Below are 13845 nucleotides of genomic sequence, written 5' to 3' on the forward strand. Positions count from 1 at the left end.
GGTTTCATAGCAACTGCAATGGAAGGCTTTGACTCCTTGTTTTGCAGGTACAGCATGTTTCACAAATCTTTTGTTGATTATCATGCAGTGCACTGCTGGTAAATGGTAACGTGTAACCAGACTGTACAATCTATAAATATATATAAATACATATTGACCTGAACCAAAGTCCATACATCTTTATTAAACTTCCTAATGATAAGATATCTGTGCCTACAAGCAAAACACTTTCAGAATAACCAGAGGAAGACCGTCCTTCCAAATGTACCTAGCTATTTGGTTACAGCAGACAAGCAACCACTACCTTAAGTAAAGTATATCTTCAAGATATGAAATATCACACCAAATCTTAACAACTTGTATATAAATACATGGAGTCTACAATACCATAAATGTATTCTTATTATTTAATTATGGCTTACACTTTGAGAGAGGATGCATAGCTATCTGCCTGTCCATATATTGATAGTGTATAATTTGTTTTTTCAACTTAAGAATTTAAATAACAAATTATCCTTGCTTCGAGTATTTTGGATATATTTCTGCCTCTCATTGACTTTCGCAAGTAGGGATAAAAATATGTCTACTTATCCTCAGACACAGAATCACGAGGACAATATACCTGTATTTTTTGCCTCTTCTCTGCTTTCTGGAGAGAAATACAACCATAACATCAAACAATTTCTATGCCTCCTCTCTGCTTTTAAGTTGAGACATAGCAACATGGCTAGTCAAACAATTATTATAAACAAAGAGGGGGACCCAGGAGCTAATAAAGGTCCAGTATCCATGCTCCATATGCCAATATCAAAACCAAAAGGGGGGATACTGTTCCTATTGCATGGTGCAAACAGTCCCCATTGCATCAAGGTGCAAAAAGTCACCTATTAATTAAAAAGGAAAATTGAAGGAAGAAAAGGAAAAGGAAAGAGATCCTAGGTAAGAGGGACCCACCAGTGAAGTGAAAGGACACATGTAGTCCTCTGTTGCCCTCACACACCCCAAGGAGTGTCATGCTTCATCATCGGGCGTTTGCTCCTCGTGGGGCCGGCGCTGCAATTCCCCACGGGTCCCCCGAAGGGTCTCTTTGTCGGAGATCTTTTTGGACTGCCGGATGGTGCATGCAATAGGAACAGTATCCCCCCTTTTGGTTTTGATATAGTCAAACAATTATGCCATGCAGCAGTATCGCTGAGTCCCTTCCATTCCAGGATGGCATGAAAATACAAAGGAGCGTAAACAGTGGAAAACTGGCTTTCTTTTTAGGCCATGAGCACGGACCCCAAATTGAGGCCATTCGTACCACTCGGGAGAATGGGTTCTAATATGACTTTTTTGCAAAATATGGATGCCTAGAGATGAAAATATGTGATAGCAAGTCCTCACTCTTTGCCTTTTGCCTGATATTATTGGATTAACAACCATAGCCGAAAAATATAATGTTTTTCATATTTTTGATAAATAGGATACAAATTCATCATAATATGTGGAAAAATTCAATATTATGTAAAAATAATTATGATTATTATTTGTAATAATAACAATATAGTCCTTAAAATATTAACAATAAAACGTAATTGTATTCCTCATATACTGATATAAATTATTTGTATAATTTTCACTTACAATTTCAAATAATAATAGTTGTTCCATCTTACATAGGCAATGTATGTCATGAGTGACTATCAATAAAATCTTATCACTCATATTCATCTTCATCATCATCTTCTTCTTCTTCTGAATAGGTGTCATCATTCTCTGAGTCTGTGTGATTTTCACAGGTGGGAAGGCTGCACATGTCAGTGCACTTGAGGTCATTTAGACAGCAGACACCTGTTGGCAGTTTGTAGTTCCTAATATTGATCCTTCTGCTATCATATCTGCTTCATTGCAAAAGTCAGGGAGGCCTGAGTCTTGAAAGTCTTTTCAAAGAATGTTTCTAAAAATAGATATGACATTGCAAATGCTTTGAAAGGTACGTTGCTTTATGCTTCCAAACAATCTCAGTTGCTTTTGCGTGGAGAGCTTAATCCATGACCACTACACTTTTCCCCAAATGTAGTGATTCACTTATCAGCTCTGACTGTTTCGAAATTTCAGAAACAATTTTCAACTCAGTTGCAGGGGCATTAATGGTGGGCAAGTAGCCAATGGAATCCTGTGATACACTAACTCGGTCTCTAGTAATGATGTTAACTCCTATCCAACTCGGTATTATCTGTGTCTTGTAACAACCCAGATCGTGTTCCTATTTTGTATAAGGTTCAATTGGGCAACACATTCCAGCATGACTTCAGTACTTGTCATCAAAGGCTGAGGACTAACTCATTCACCAGAAACGTAAATGAACAATTCTTCAGTATTTGTGGTGGTCAATTTTCTTTGCTTGTGTTTCTCAATGCTTGGTAGAGGAGCTTTAAAAGGTTGTGGCCCAAACAACTTGGGCTGCACAGCTATTGCGTTGACTCGAAGAGGTGTCCCCTTACCAGTAAGAGTCTTTTGCTGCATATCAACGTCATCCCATGAGGCTGAGTGTCGGTTGGAAGAACAATTTGCTCATTTAAGGTAGCAACAGGTTTCTGAAGACACAAGGTGGTATCATTTTCTTCTAGTTGTGAATATGAAATCCCATGACCAAGTCTGTTTAGAGTGCAAATGATCTCACCATTGCCTGCCAGCGTGTTTACAGCATATGGTAGCAACAATTGCTTTCTGGGGTTTCTGCTGGCAATTTGTGACTGCATCTAGAATGTCTGAGTCCCGTGAACATCCATGTTAGGGTCAGGTAAAATGTCACAAACGCAGTGCTATCCTTAGGGCTACCAGGCTAAAACTGACTGACTTGAACATGGACGTCAGCTCAGCCTACTTAAACTGGACAAGCTGAGCTGTTGAGCGCCGAGCTATCGAGCACCCGTTGAGCTCTGGCTGATGGTTTTGGTTTTTCCTGCTCCGGCCGCTGTGTATGTAGGGCGAAGACTGACCGTGAGAGGGGCGCTCCGGAGAGGCTCAGGTACTGGATCATAGCTGGGAGCAAGGTTGCAACTCACGCGTAAAAAAGGCAGCAGCCTTACAGCTCCCTGTACTGATGTGTGTGTACTGTCTGCACTGTTCTCTACAGCGGCATTTACATGGGTCATTTACAAGAACCGTCACATTGGGTTACGAGTTAGGACTGAGCAGGTCAGACACAATGCTGCTGCTTAGTCTAGTTTTTGTTTTTTTTAGCTCTGCTGCCGTATGCTCAAAATATGGGGGGTGGGCAGAGGGATGATAAGAACCACAACCCGGCTTTTGGCAGTGGAGCGCAAAATTGTGGTTATATTTCTGTGAGTAAAGTACTTGCAACGTTTAGAAACAGAGGAAGGCTGCAGAATCCCCCTAGCAGAATGACTATTCCCGGTCCATCGCCGCGGTTTTAGTTTGAGCCTGCCCTGTGTTAGCAAGGCTCCCCCGGGGGTGGTGGTGGTGGCAGCAGCCCAGTTGGTGTGCAGAAAGATCCATGTATGCGTTTACGTGACAGGACATTAATTTTATGTCCAAGCTTGCCCGTGCTGTTGTACCGCTGTAATATTTTCCAGACTTGTAATGCAGGATTGTCTTTCTACAACTTGTGCTTGCTTTGCGTGTTTTAGACTTTGATGGTTTCTGTACAAGTTTAGAAAAAGGTGTTGCCCTTCCAACCTTAACATAATTAGCAATAATGTGCGATAATGTGCTGAGTCGCAAAATGAATAAGGTCCCAAAAGCGAGACCGATTGCATTGCAAATGCTTGTTTCTTTAAGTAATCACCGAGGACCTAGTCTTCTTTCATAGTTAGAGGATAAAATCACCCATGAGGAATTTTTGCTTCTGGAAGGTCAGTTGGACAAACATAAGGCCAATGTAATGGTAACTAGTCTGCTTCCTTATTATTGAACACATCTTCAAACTCCTGATAAGGTTCTTAGATCCGGACTGAAGGAGATTCAATCTTTAACATACCAATGTTAAGGGCAATACGTTTTTAGACCTTGTCTTGGAAAACACTTCATCTCTTTGCACTGGGAAGAAAAAGCATTGTTCTGTTCCTCTCAATGGATATAAAGATTATGTTTGTGAAGCTAGTTAGTTCCTAAAATCACCATAAATGTATGGGTATCTATGCCATCAAACCACAGCTTTTCAATATGTCAATCTTCTAGGGCCATATCAAATATGTTGTCTCCCTATGGACACCCTTCTCCAGTAAAGCTTTACTGTCAATTACCAAAGTATCTTGTTTCTCATTTTCTTGTCTGGGGAGTCTGTGCAATACATGAAACATCCTGATGCCCTACACCCTATTATTGCCAACAAACTCAAGGGAACTTTGGGTGTTAAGATCTTTATAGAGATTTGACAACAGGCTCAGTTTGTCTTCTGTCTGTAGGATAAACCACTTGCCTTGGAGGGAGCCTGACTGGGTTTAATCTTTTACAGCAGGGGTCTCCAATGAGTAGCTCGGGAGCTACTGGTAGCTCACCAGTACCTTTAAAGTAGCTCTCTGAGGTGAAGTCAAGCCCAGTATCAAATTCAGAGAGTAAGTGCCTATTAAAGAAGGCAGCACCGATCATCTCAAGACCCTTAGAGTGACAGCCAGCCAAACTTATGACAGTAACTAATACTGACACCCAAACACACACTATGTCGGCTTATAGGACCTGCTACATGATAGTCTGTATCCAATCTCAATATAATTAAGCCACAGGGAGATTGACCATGTTGAAGTTCCTCCTTTATCAGTCACAACATGTGTGTGAACAGTGCACCATCAAAAAACGATGGCAGCTGTAGCCTGAGCTGTAATCAGTGCTTACCCACCAAAGTGCGGGACTGCAGGAGTGAGAGTGAAAATGTGTCAGTTAGATGCATGATCAGCTCAAGACCAGAGAAGAACAGGGTATGATCCAGACCAGAAAAAATTAAGAGATTCATCAACATTTATGTGTGTGTCCATAATAAACACTATTGCTTCCTGAAACTATGCCTGGTGCCTAGAACCGCAAAATATATATATGCAAGCCCCCATCATAAGAGTGTTATCTTTGACATAATTGTGTCCATTCCTGGCATAAAAGTGCCAATGGCATAATAATGGTCATCCTTGACTATTTTAGTGTTTTTGGTCTAGTTGTGGTATACTGGCAGCCATCATAGACCTACTAAGAGCATGACTGGTCTTTATGTACCTATTCCTGGCATATTAATGGTCATGACTGATGTATGGTCTTATCCCTGATCCGAATGGTTTCCAGCCTTGGCACAACTGTGGCCCTAGTATAATGGTGGGCTTTACTGGCATAATCCAGGCATCCGTGGTGCTATGGTGAGCATCAATGGCATATGACTGTAATACGTGGGAATTCAAAGTAGTCTGTCCATATGAGGCATTTGTACATGGGAGTACATGATGAAAATTACAAGCTAATGTTTTGAGACTGTGCATTTCTCAAAAACTGAAAACTGATATTTTAAAAGCAGTTTTAGTTTTCAAAAATGGGTTTTCTTCTGGAAGATTGAGTTTGTTTGCCCACAGTGGAAAGTGGCATTAGATAGAAACTGGTGAATGATAATTCAAGCTGAGCTGGGGAGACATACTGATGTGCTTATGTCCTTTGTGCCACTTGGCATGTCAAGATTTGAATATTACTTCATAAGTCAAGGGGAGGCATTTAATATTGATGAGCTTTTCCCCAGCATTTCTGCTGGTAACCGTACTTGGTATACGTGGGTGGTAACTACTGAAAATCTTGCATTGGGTGGTCATAGTGTAGTCACTATTTTGCAGTTATAAAATTTGCTAGTAGCTCAGGAAAACTTTCCATGAGCAGAAGTAGCTCTCACTACAGAATGGGTTGGAGACCCCTGTTTTACAGTCTCTGAGAAAGTGTGCGTCAATCCCGCAATATTTACATAATCCACATAGCCTTCTTCATTCCTTTTTTTCTGCAGTGAGAGTATTTATTATGTTACAAATCTGTTCTTCAGGGTACTTCTCTGAGTCATCTACTCCTTCCACGGTGTTCTTTATGAATACCCTTCTTTGAAAAAAGGGTCTGTCTTGGCATCCTTGCTTTTTCTGCACATCAATCAGTAGCATTAAGTCTGCCAGTACCGCTGATATGCTAGGCCGGTTAACCACCAAAGGTAAAGCCTCATTTATGGGCTTCAAGATGGTTCTGATTGCCCCCACCGCTATGGCCACGTCGCTGGTGCCACTTTGGCAGGGGAGTTGTTGACGACTCTGCCTCATGACACCAGTGATGCCAGCCAGGGACGACTGGAGGCTGCGGAGCAGAGGGTAGGTGCCTCTGATGGCAGCAGTGTTCTCCCTGTTGGGACTGAGGCACCCACGGACTCCCACTAGGGTGGCCGCCAGAGACTTCATTCCCGGCTGCACCTGATCTGCTAACTCCTGCTGAACTCCTACCAGTAATCTGTGGGTCCTTGGAGTCCAGGATTCTGGGTGGGGTGGCAGGTGTTGCCCGTTGGTTGTTAGGCGGGGGATGTGGAGATGCCACAATGTTGCTGACCCTCCTCATGTCCGGAGATGGTGTCCCAGTAGCTTCTCGAAGTTCTTTGTGGGTGTCATGGTCAATGGTTGGTAGGTTGTCATCATCACCATCATCACTGATGTCTGGGACAGAGTGCTGGACAGGAGGTTAGGGTTTATCCTCTGCAATGAGATGTGGAAATGCTATTGGTGATGTATTCTACTTGTTGACATGGTTAAAGCAGTTCCATGAAGTGGAAGCAGGACTCCCACATGGCTGCCCTGGCTACCTACCACCGCAACGTTGCTGCTGTGTTGCAAAGCCAGCAGATCCTCCTCGCTGCCGTCCTGCCTCATGTGTTGGCACAGATGAATGCTGCTGCAAGCATGTGATCCACATCTTCCACCCCTGATATGTGTGTGCCTCCCTCAGCTGCTGCATCTACAACACCACCCTCACGGAAGACATCGCACACAACAGAGGAGAAAGATGAGGACAGTTCCACTTTCCGACGAAGAAGTGTCCGGTGGCATTCATCTGTGCCATATACCCAGTTTCGCATTAACTCTGTGCTGATTAACATGCTAGGGCTCATCTTTTTGACTTCACGCTGTCCACCTTGATCATTTTTGGACTGTCAATGTGGCCTATCGTCCTTAATAACAATGGGGTCATCCTCCTGACCGAAGCACTCCTCTCCTCCACATGTTTCATGACATGTTCCCCACATGGACTATGTCTGGTTATCCACTGGCTCTATACATTCTTTGGGGTTGTTGTCCAATGAACTTTACCTGTGAGCCACTACAACATTTGCACTTGTAAATAAATGCACTAATAATTACTACCTGTGTGTTGTGTGTCTCTAGGAGTCAGGACCAGGTTGACCATTGGCCAATCTGGGAGACAACTACACAAACTATTTGCCAAAGAGTCATGTGTTACATGGAGTCCAGGACAATGCTAGACAGTGACATTGTAACATATTTTGTGATCACTATTTGTGTGATGACTAGCAAGTGCTTATTCAAGGTTTTAAGCATTTACATTCAACTGGAGTAATGCAGTCAATATGAATGGTGAATAAAGTCACCCAACAAATGACGGGTCCACCCATGGTTACTGTAAGCATACAACATAGGCCCGACTAGTAAACGCTGCAAGTGTGAGAGGGTACAGGGCAGCCATCAGTGTATGAGTACAAAACCCTATTAATTGTCAAATGATTTTTACCACGTCATTCCTCCAATGTATGTTGCATTAGCAAACCACACATAAATACTGTATGTGAACACATGATTAGCACTGTGTCAAAATCAATTATGATTACCAGGTCCACTGCTCAACAATGTCTGCTTGTACCATGATGTAAAGTCATGGCCAGCGTGCCATAGGTAAGACACCATCTCACATATATAGCCAAACACTGCTAGCAAAGACATGTACAATACTTTATTCTGAGCACACATGCTAACTTTGACGCAATAAATTATGAAGTAGACCTGTATGTAGCAAACAATGCCATTTAATGTCAAAAGAAAAGTTACATAATAAAAAACTATTTACCCTATACTACCTATCCTCACCTATCTTACACTATTTTAGTCTGCCTACTATCTAAAACTACTTTAACTTAACTTATCTCACTCTGCACAATTAACACAACATGATAAACATCAACCCCTTAAGACACATATTCACACAAGGACAACAGAAACTACACCTAAATATCAACTACCTAACATAGAAACCTAAACAATCATATATTTGTTTGTATATTTTTTATTTGGTTTGTTTTTTTGGTATTCATACATATTAAACACATCAACCCCCACCCCTATAATAACCCAAACTACCACCAATCACTAATAATCTAACCACCCCTAAAATCACTATCCCTACACTATCCCTATAACTACACTAATCTAAACAAAACTAAAAACACAATATATACAATACAACAATATATGAAAAGGGGGAAGAGCAGAAAGGGTCCCTGCTTATATGGGTGCTTTGGTCTGGCCACTGTCTGCTTAATCTCCTGCAGCAGGGATAACGTATGGTCCATTTTATTCTCCAGGATTGCCACAAACAGTTTGATGTCCCAAATGTCTTTGCAAATGTCCTTCTCAAAGCTGATGGGCCCTCCTGGGACCTGAGCTGTGGGTCTAGGGGGGATTGATGGGCTGCTGGTGAAGGTACTAGCAACAACTGGATGTGAGGTACCTGCACTTCACTTTCAATGCCTGGAAGAGGACCCCTTGGTGCTGGTTGGTGGTCCCATTGGAAAGCTCTTTCACTTGCCCTGGGCCTTCTCCTCTTCATGGCCCTCCATGCTTTGGCGACCCGTTGGAGGTGGTGGTAGTGCTCCATGCAATTATTGTGTTGTCTCAGCCCCTCTGTGGTTATGTTGTCTGTTGAGACAATGAGGATATGTGTCAGTCAAAGAGTGACTAGGAACAGGTATCCACATCATGCAACATCATTATTGACATAACATCTGAGGTAGCAGCCCCTACTGACTGAACTCATCTTGCAGCTTAGAGTGACCATACACATATCTATTACCTATCATATCAGATGTCCTCAGCCCTAAAAGCAATGACAGGCCAATTGTTATCCAATGTAATTGCAACTCCATTGGCACATCTAGGTATGATCATGTGAGTACAGAGTATGCTTGGGAACAAAGCTCTTCGGTACCGATGGAATGGTACACATTTCACCTTCACTGTATAATATTGTGCCCTTTGCATCCTGCATTTATGCCATAGACATTTGCCAAAGAAAGATGTGTAATGTCTTGACAGTACAAGTATTGTCTCACAACATAGTGTGACTGATGTGGCAAGGACCCGGATCATTAATGAATTGTTGTGGTGAGCCGCGCACTCCTATTTGTGTGTAAACAATTTTTCCAATGTAATCACTATTTGTTTGTTGAGCGAGCCGGGTGGGAATGAGGTAGACAGCCTCCTAATTCAAACTAAATTTCAATTGCAAGTGAACACGTGCACCTGCCCCTACCCGCACTGCTGTGGGTGCAAAAACTTTGCTGAATGTTCCTATATGTAGCTATCAACAATACTCTTTAAACTCTTTTAATACATTACATCATGACACAATGCTACCTATACTGAAAAATTGGCAGGTATGACATGTAACAATGGATGCAGGATAAGTACCTCACTTCATACAGAGGCATATGAAACCTCCCTTTTATGAGCTGTAGCAAGTCCATTGTGGACCATGGCACCGCTCATTACATGCTCCCAATTTCGTTGCATGTGAAAATGACATGCATTCTGTAATCTTCACAACTACATCCATTTTCAGATGGATATCCACTATCTTTCCATACCTTTCCATGGTCAGCCACTGGGACCATGGCTCCCCTATCAAGCCACTATCATGTGGTCCATCCCAGATTGGCAGAGTGTTCTCTTTGACATTAGTCAGAGGCTGATAGACATGCAACACGTTCAATCAAAATTTCATAACCTAATTATCTCCTTTCAAAAGTTCTATTGTGGGGGGGCGTGGCTTGGACGCCGAGGGAAGATGGCGGATCTCCGTTAGCTCCGCTTGGACGCGGTGCTATGTAGCTGTGTGGAAGGCTTCCCAGCGAGCTGCGGTTGCTGTCTCCAGAATAATCTGCCATCGGAACATGTCGTGATTCGGAATTGCCCTTCGTCGGTTGTTTTCATCATTCCTATCACCCGGAGACGTGGCGGTCTGAATCCCTGAGGTAATCCTCGACGGCGGCCATTTTGTATCGAGGCGCCCGTATCTTATTCCTGCAGCACCGCGCACGCATTTTCTGGATCCAGTCATGCCTTGATGCTTTAATGCTTCATTTTTCTCCGAGAGGGAGTCTGTTCTAAGTTCAACAGTTGCCGATATCTCCTGGCCATGCTTGTTTTGTACTGTTTTTCTCTCAGGAGAAGGTCTCATAATTTTGTCTTTTCTTCAGAGGAGCCGTGATTAACCCCTATGTTCTGGATGCGATTCAGCTTTATTTATTTTATTTGTTCTAAGGTGATGCTGTAATGGCTTTATGAGACTCTTCGTCAAATCATACAGCGTATGAGAGAATTCCGCATATTTTTTCCCGCCAAGAAGGTGTCTAGTCAAATTGCCAAGATGTCTAATGACTCCCATCCTCCAAGTAAAACGTCTTCTTCTGGCGCAAAGCCCAAAAGGCAGAAGAATGACCCGCCTTCACCTATTCTTTCGTCACAAAGTCCAGTTCTAGATAATATACTAGAGGAAGTGCGTGGTCTTCAACCCTTTATGGTCGCCACGAACGAAAAATTGCAACAAATAGAGGACCGATGGATTGTCATGGAAGGTAGGGTGACTGAGTTAGAACAGCGCGTCAGTGACGTTCAGGATGTTGCCACAAAAATACCGTTATTGGAACAAGAGATTCATAATCTAAAGCTCCATACTGAGGACTTGGAGAATCGTAATCGGAGGAATAACCTCCGTCTTTTTGGCTTGCCAGAGAATATTGAGGGTCCTGATATGGTGCTTTTCCTTCGAAAATTCCTTCATGATCTCTTGGGCCTTCAGTCTTCTACACCCTTGAATATACAGAGAGCTCACCGCTTAGGTCGCCTTCAATCGAATTCCACCAAACCCCGTGGTATTATCATGCTCTTTCTGGAGTTCACAGAACTTATGACTGTACTTAAAGCAGCTAAACTTAAACGTCACCTATCGTGGTCTGGTCACAATATTTTTATCTCACAAGATGTCTCCAATGCGACCAACGCTCGACGCAAGGAATTCCTTGCATTGCGTCCACAAATGAGACACTTGAATGTCCAGTATGGCATTCTCCATCCCTCCATCTGCAAGATCACCTACGACGGCCAGACAAGATCCTTTGATGACCCGGGAAAACTGAAACTGTTTCTTAATAACATCTCCTCTCGGAATATGGATACTAATCATTGAGTGCTTCTTCTTATTGCTGCTTTAGTGTGGTGTTCTCAACAGCTTTTCTCTGGTTACCGTAGATACTTCGTATATATAGCTTTCCATATGCTCTATTACGTATTGTATGTTTGTTAATCACGTTTCTTCTTCTTCGTTATTGGCTCTTCCTGTTCAACCCTTTCTTCTCTCCCTCATATCGTCTTTTCTTTGCTCCTTTCTTACAAGTACCAGGTTTAGTCCTGCTTCCAATCTTATCCATGTGGTTTATACCGCTGTCTTCTCTCCGGTCTCATCACGCTCCAACTTCACTTTTTTATTGATGTCTTTCAGGTCTGGACTCTTTTCCTTGACCTGTTTTCTTTCTCTGCTTTCCTATACTCTCTAAGTCTGCTCACCTTCTTTCCTTCCCTTGCTCTTTCTCTTACTTTCTTACTTCAGTCTTCCTTTGGTTGGTGCATCACTCTTTTCCATGTTTCCTCTTTGCTTTTTTCCCTTCATTTCTCCTCGGTTCTGACGCTTTTAGACCTCTCTTTTTTTATTACATTGCTAAAGGCTTGTTGATTTTTCTTAGTAATATGGTTTTATGTTCTGTTGTTTCCCTTTGTAACCTCTATGCGCATTTTGTCTTCCAGTGTCGTTTTGTCCTTGAAGTTTTTCCTCATCATGTGTATCTCATTCCCCTGACCCTCGCGTATGTGTAATTTTGTTACGTGGAACGTCCGTCGTCTTGGAAACCCTGTTAAAAGACAAAAGGTAATTTCTCATTTATCTAAACTCAACTCTCAAATTTCCTTCCTTCAAGAAACTCATTGTAATGATGTCGAGTCGCTGAAATTAAAAAGGCAGTGGGTAGGCCAAGTTGTTTTTTCTCCTGCTGTCAACAAAAAAGGGGGGGTTGCCATACTGTTCCACAAAACTTTATCTGTGCAAATTATTTCTTCTCAAAATGATGATGCAGGTCGATGGGTAATGGCCAAGATTGTTTTATACAATAAAACGCTAGTTTTGTTAAACATTTATGGCCCTGTGAAACCGGATCCAAAATTTTGGAATGATATCAAAATTCTCCTCTCCACTGCTGACTGTCCTAATATTATTGTAGCAGGCGACTTTAATCAGTGGTTGGATCCTTTTTCGGATCGCTTATCAAAGTACAAATTTCAACCGGATAAGACCCATAAATCCTTTCAATCGGCCATTGCCTCCCGCCCAATGTATGATGTCTGGAGAACCTGTAACCCTGATTTGTTGGAATATACGTTCTTTTCTAATGTACACCAAACCCGATCCAGAATTGATTATATCTTGGTTAGCAAATCCCTTCTTCCATCTATCCAAAAATCTGAAATTGGCTCTATATTTATCTCAGATCATGCCCCTGTCTATGCTGTTTTTGACCTTTCACTTACCTCCACCAAATTTAATCGCTGGAAGTTCAACACTCACCTGCTATCGGATACAGTCTATCTTAAAGAAGCCACCTCCTTTATTAACGAATTTTTTACCTTTAACAACCCATCACACACTTCCATTCCTAACAACTGGGATGCTTTTAAGGCGGCTCTCCGTGCTTTCACTATTTCCTTTGTGTCCCGGAAAAAGAAGGCCAATGTGAAAAAGTATGAGGACCAATTACAACAGCTCAAAAAATTAGAACATGACTATTTCTCCTCCAAAAATGCTGACTCACTTAAGAATCTAATTACAGCCAAAACCAACCTTAACAAAATTGCGACTGTTGATGCCTGCAATGTTTTACTTAGAATTAAGTCTAAATTTCATGGAGGACAAAATAAAGCAGGTAAAATGCTAGCGAATTATTTAAAAATTCGCTCTGAACGCAAGACCATTGGTCCGATCATGGATGAATCCACCAATAATCTGGTGTCCTCTGATGAAGAAATTGCAGCGGTCTTTCATGACTATTATCGATCTCTTTATTCAGATGACACATTCCCCTCCTCTCACAACCTTGATAAGTTTTTTTCCGGACTCCCTGCTCCCCCGTCTCTGAATGCTGAGTTTTCCGCTTTAGAGGCGGATATTACTTTACAAGAGATACTTACTGCCCTACAAGCTTTAAAGAAGTCAAAAGCCCCTGGTCCGGACGGATTACCGGTAGAGTTTTATTGTACTTTCAAATCTTTGTTTGCCCCTAAATTATTGCAACTGTTTAATTCCTTCATTAATGATGCGAAAGCATCTGGCTCCTTTATGGATGCCTTAATCGTCATTATCCCTAAGCCTGATAAGGACCACTCTTTTTGTAAACATTTTCGCCCAATCTCCCTAATTAATTACGACTGCAAGATCTTCGCTAAGATTATTGCGTCTCGGCTTGATTCTATCATACCCCTTTTGATTAAGACTGACCAGGTGGGTTTT

At 42.1% G+C, this 13845-nt stretch overlaps 1 protein-coding gene across 1 annotated transcript in view; it reads left to right on the top strand.

The window, feature by feature from the left end:
• The window catches only part of LOC146866740 (uncharacterized), a 226629-nt gene that overhangs the window by 188900 nt on the left and 23884 nt on the right, over positions 1-13845 (top strand). The window contains exon 4 of the transcript XR_014965785.1: positions 12093-12213. The gene's annotated coding sequence lies outside the window, so the exon portion shown is untranslated. The remainder of the gene's footprint in view (positions 1-12092; positions 12214-13845) is intronic.

The sequence above is a fragment of the Triturus cristatus genome, chromosome 1_2 (genome assembly GCF_964204655.1).
Source record: "Triturus cristatus chromosome 1_2, aTriCri1.1, whole genome shotgun sequence".
Taxonomy (NCBI): Eukaryota; Metazoa; Chordata; class Amphibia; order Caudata; family Salamandridae; genus Triturus; species Triturus cristatus.